The following is a 6,000-nucleotide window of genomic DNA, read 5'->3' as shown; positions in this document are numbered from 1 at the left end:
AAGCTGAATCCAGGAACCAAGAACTCCATGTGGTTCTCCCATGTGGGTAGCAAGGACTCAAGCACCTGGGCCATCTGCTGCTGCTTTCCCAGGAGCGTTAGCAGGGAGCTGGATCAGCAGCTGAGCAACTGGGCGACTTAACCCTCTGCTCACCACAAACTTTAAACTTCTGTTTATAATAGGATTTCTTTGTTAATTTTCAAGGGTTGTTGTAACAAGGTAAGGAGCTTAAAACAACAGAAATTTGCTGACAGTTCTGAAGGAGAGAAGCCTCAAGTCAAAGTATCAGCAAAGCCAGCTCTCCTGAGACTCTGGGCAGAATCCTTCCTCACCTCTTCCCGTCATCTGGTGGTGTCCACAGGTCCTTGGTATTCCTTGGCTTACAACTGTGTCACTGCAGTCTCTGGCCCTCTCACTACCACCACTCTCTGTGTGTCTGCACGCAGCGTTCTCCTATTCTCTGTTTTCTGTTAGTGTGAGGACAATCCTACTGAGCAAGGGCTCACCCCAAACCAGTGTGACCTCATTTTAACTCAGTTTTACCTGCAAAGATGCTCTTTTCAAATAAAGTCACATGCACAGGTTCCAGGCATCAGAACTTCAGTTTATCTTTCTGGGGGACAAAACTGAACTCATAATGGCATCAAAATATGCAAAGAAAAATATTGACAAATTAAAACAAACAAAAACCAAAGCCATGATCTATGTGAATGATATGTATACTTCAGTGTTACTGAGTAGAACAAGAAGATAAAACACCTGCAAGATTCTTGATTTAAATAGTTAAAACCATGCATCTAAAGAGCATTGGCTACTTACAAAATTAATCAATTGCTGGAATAAAGGAAAAATTTGAATGATGGAAATTTTCAAAGTCCTTAATAAAAACAAGGTTTAGACGCAGTGAGGTGCTAGAGTAGAAAAGAAATGTAAATACAAATACCAGAAAAAAGGCAATACAAAATATTTCTCTGGCCATAGAGGAATTGTGGCAGAATTCAGTAGCAGAGTGACAACTGGCACATCCCATATGTTTGGGAATTAGGTAGTATCACTTCTAAATGATCCCTGAATAAAAGAAGGCACACAAAATGGAAATTAGAATACAATACACATAATAAACTGAATGACAATGAAGGAGTTCAGAACACACTACCTTAAAATACGCTGCGCTGACATATTAACTATTTTGAGTTAAAGGCACTGGAAAAACAACAGATGCAAGAAGATCACTCAGACTTTCCTTCTGCTGTGAAAGCAGGAGGTGAAATTCCCATGTGGAAAATGCCCTCCCCATACCAAATGGAAAGGAACATTTTTATCAAGGATGGAAAGTCGAGTTCAAGAAAAAGCTGTGCAAACAAACTTTGTTAAATTGACCTTTATCCTACCGGCCAGTTCTCCATGGTGAACTTCCCTAGCCCAAGCTTCAGTACTTGCCACATTTTCACAATTCACTACTCTTTGTCCAGCGTACTATTTAAGTCATTTGGTTTGAAACTGCTTCTTTAGGTCTTCATTTTCTTGAGAATATTTACTTGTACATACAAAAAAAAAATCTGGTTGGAGACCCTAAGGAGAAATTTCTGCACCCTTACAATGACAAAAATATCACATGTTTAAATACGTAATGAAAGGGAAATTTATAACCTTAAGTATATAGACTGTAAGTTAGGATTTATTTCAAGACATTAAAAAGAACACATAAAATTACACTAAAGAGAGAAGAAGGAAAGACATAGTGAGGACAAAAGTGAATATATTAGAATTGAAAATATACCCATTATACTAGACATCAACAAAGACAACAGTTCTCTGAACATCCTAAATTAACTGATAACCTCTTCACGGTATTAAACAAACCGAAGAGGATATTTGACCTAAACTCCATGATTAGACCTGAAAACCATCACCATGGAATCCATAGACACTTTGGAAAGACAGCAGGTGGGCACTAGGTACAATTTTCTATGAGTAACTTTGAGAATCTGATGAGATAAATTCCTGGCATGAAGAGGCATAAATAATCGGTATTCCCCCAGCTTATCAAAGAAATCAAATCTTCCCAACAACTTAGTTCTGATGGGTGAAATATACCAAATATTTACTAAGTAAATGGCAGGAATGTGAAGCAAACTTTCTAGATAGTGGAAGAAGAGGGAACTTCCCAATTCACTCGATGAGGTCAGCGTAACCAGGAAAGCAGTTGGCAAAGAAGCACGGTTTTGTTGCTTCCCTCTCCAGGCTAAAATCATGACCCATGGGAGACTGGAAATCCAGACAGGTCTCTGAGAAAGGCAGGGTGGATAACCCGGCATTGAATATTCTGTGTTCAGAATATAAGCCCCCAATGTGTCATCACTAGCTAGGGAGAAACTTCAAGAAAAGATACATGTTTCAAACACCTAAGTATGTGAACCACCAGGTTAGCATTCTTGAGACAAAATGTGCAGTATATATATATATATGCACTATATATATATGAGATATATAAAGTCTATATCATATATAATATATATATATAATAATAAAGGGCCTGGGCTTCAGAACAGGCAGGAATCATTATAGAACTGCAATCTGTACTTTATTATTTATTATATTTATTTAAGAGTCAGGGAAAGAGAGAGAGAGATGCAGTCCAGGAACTCAATGCAGGTAGGGTGGTGGGGACTCAAGTACCAGAGCCTGTACCTGCTGCCTCCCAGGGTGTGCATTATCAATGGGGAAGTGGGAATTGTGAGCAGACTTAGGATGCAAACCCAGGCATTCTCATGTGGGATGCAGGCATCCCAAGCGGCTTCTTACCTGCTGGGTCCAAGTGCCCACCCACCCCTGTAACCTGCAATTTTAGTTGGGGACATGAGGAATAGAGATGCTCTGAGTTTTTCAACATAGATCCCAGACAATGACGTTCCTCAGGACAAACAAGTGCCCTGGCTTAGACCCTCATCCATTCTCTTTTATTAGCAAGTGACCTTGCTCAGGCCAGCTGCTTCCTTCAGGTCTGTGCACAAAATCGGGACAGGGTCCCCAAACTACTGACCCTGGGACAGCCTGCTGGGACCTTCAAATGTAGCTTAGCTCCTCTTCTTTTATCATTAATCATCAGAATATGGAAGTCAGTATTTGTCATCCTAAAATAGCAATAGCCCATATGTCAGGATTTAAACATAGAATAAAGTTTGCATGGCTTGCTCCCCCTTCCCTCCAAATCCATCCCCTCTGGGCTGACATATTTTTTGTTTGCTCTGAACTTGGAAATAGAACGTTCGTGGCTCTGAGACTCCTCTTGTCTCCGTCTTTTATGAGAACAGTGTAACATATACTTCTATTTTGGAGGGAGACCTTCTGTTTTGAAAGTTTGGGGAGAGAAAGGCCTGCGGCCTTTTGACAATATAGCATATGTCACTGTGAAGCAGACTTAGGTTTCTAAAAAGGAGGTGTTCTCGTGATTAACCTTTAAGGTGCTAGAGCCAGGGACAGAGAGCATTGCCTAGAATCTCAGAGAAACTGGACTACACTTGAGCGAGTGGTGTTGGAAGAACTTGGGTCGAGGTTTCCTTTTTGAGAGTATGAGTGTGCAGTGGGAATTGGAAGTGTTTCTGATGGATGCTCTGTGTGTGCTCTCCCAAGAAGACAAGCTAAGAATCCCAGGAGCTGCTGTGTGGGAGACAGATTGGACACTGCAGGCGCAAAGATGGGCAGGGGTGTCCATCACCAAAAATGGTGCCACCTGCTTTATAGGGTTATGTTGGCGAGAAGGTAATTTGCCACACAACTGTGAGAATGGGTGAAAGTGGACAATTGCATTTCTGGGATTTTACAGGGTCAGAGAGCGTAGGGAAAAGCACAAGGCCTTCAGAGTCAAGTTGGACTTATGAACTGTTGGGATTGGGACTTAGTATTTCCCATTGCATCTTTGTTTTATTCTTCTGTGTAAGGGAATTATGGTAATAATGATAATAATGAACAATGAAGATTTAAAAATGGAAAACACATAGTACATATCGGGGAAGTAGTATGTAGAGTGGCTAAGAGTGGCTATTTTTATAATAAAAATGACATATGCACATCCTCCAAGAAAAACTCAGATCTTTCAACTTTAAACATCATTATTGATTGCCATTTTTGGTCACTCTATCTATGACAATTATTCACTTTTGTTTTATCTCACGTCATTTAATAACCAATCAATGACTGCCCAGGAAATAACATCTTTTTTTCTAACAATAGCAGTTAACTTGCAAAATACAACTGTGATTATACAGTGTGCATGAGCTATATGAGGGATTTTCAAAGTTGAAAATTTTTACATCTTGAAAAAACTATGCACGCATTAAAGTAAAATTTCACCAAAAAAAACCTTAGTTCCGTTTTCCTGCACACTTTTTGAAGTGCCCTTGTACTTGTAAAGGCTTCGTTTCAGGACCCTCTAGCCCATGCATACGGAACTGTGAATCTGAGGTGTTCTTTCAGGTTTCCCTTCTCTCATTCTGAAGACAAGGAATCCGACACTGAGGACTGAAGCGCAGAGTTGGAGATGGCCGGATTTGGACACAGTCTCGAGCAAAGCAGTCATCTGAATGCAGATGGCATTTATCCTGCAACATCCCAGGCAGACCAAGCTCTCTCCTGTATCTGTTCATCTGCAGAAGATGCACTCCCACAGATGCCAGTCATTGACACAGAAGCCCAGTAGTTGCCCTTTGGTACCCAGTGAAAAATGAACCCCTTGAAACTGTCATTGTGGCCCAGGGCCTCCTGTGGAGCCAGTGGATGCTTCTGCCATGGTCTAGGGCCTCAGTGAGCTCTTCAGATGCACACTGTGTGGTGTCTCCTTTGTCAGGGACATGTTCTGTCATCATCTCCATCCTGGGCTGATGCTCTGAACTGGTCCACTGGGTGGCTAACAGAGCCGAGCGGTGGGTAGCTGCATCAGACAGAAGCTTTGAGTGTAGATTCGGACCTGTGCAACGGGGATAAGTGTCCCTAACCCACAGCCATATTTTGAGGAGATGTGGCAAACACACATGTCTCATTGCCCCCCTCCCTTCAGGTGAATGCACATGTCTTAACCAGACAAGTGGACTTTCTCTAATATTTATTTTAGAAGATGACAGAGAGAGAGAGACAGACAGACAGACAGACAAAGAAAATGACTCTCATTCCCTGGTTCACTTCCAAAACACCTGCAATAGTCTGGGCTGGGCCAGGCTAAAGCCAGAATCTGGGAATTCAGTCCAGGTTTCCCGAGTGGGTTTGAACCATCACCACTGCCTCTCGGGGTGTGCATTAGCAGGAAGCTGGAATTGTGAGCAAATCCAGAACACAAACTCAAGCACTCCTGAGGGATGTAGGTGTCCCAAGCAGCATCTTAGCTTCTGGCCTGAATGCCCTTCTGGAGAAATGCATTTGTAACTGAACTGTAGAGTGATGATTGGTGGAGACCTAGAAGGTTTTTTCCATGTTGAAGGATAAAGCCCAATACTAAGAAGATGATAAAAGAGAAAGAGATCCATTGCTTTATTTTTTTTAAAGTTGCATAATTATATTGCCTCAAAGCTATATAATTAGAAGTTATAATTCTTATCCCATTCCAGTAGCTTTGAGCTTCAACAATTTTTAAATTTAAACTGTACCTATTATGTTTATAAAAGTAGAGAAAAATAAAAATAAAACACAATAAAGCTGCAAATTAAGCAGTAATTATTTTGTATGCTCTCCCCTCCTCCTACCCTTGGCTGCAAAGATAAGCAACAGCTCACAGTTGTGGATACTCTATTGCTGGACTGTGTGTTTCTCTCTTCCTGAAAGTCACAAAAATTAAGCCCTTAGCAATTGATTTCAACATTTTAATTATTTAGACAAACTGTTGAGGATCTATTAAAGGATGTTGCATTGAGTTAGTGAGTTGTTCTTCCTCTTCCTCCTCTTCCTCCCCCTTTCCTCCTCCTCCTCACCCTCCTTCTCCTCCTCCTTCTTCCTATGCTAATTTGGTTC

The sequence above is a fragment of the Lepus europaeus genome, chromosome 17 (assembly GCF_033115175.1).
Source record: "Lepus europaeus isolate LE1 chromosome 17, mLepTim1.pri, whole genome shotgun sequence".
NCBI lineage: Eukaryota > Metazoa > Chordata > Mammalia > Lagomorpha > Leporidae > Lepus > Lepus europaeus.
This window is presented reverse-complemented; position numbering follows the sequence as displayed.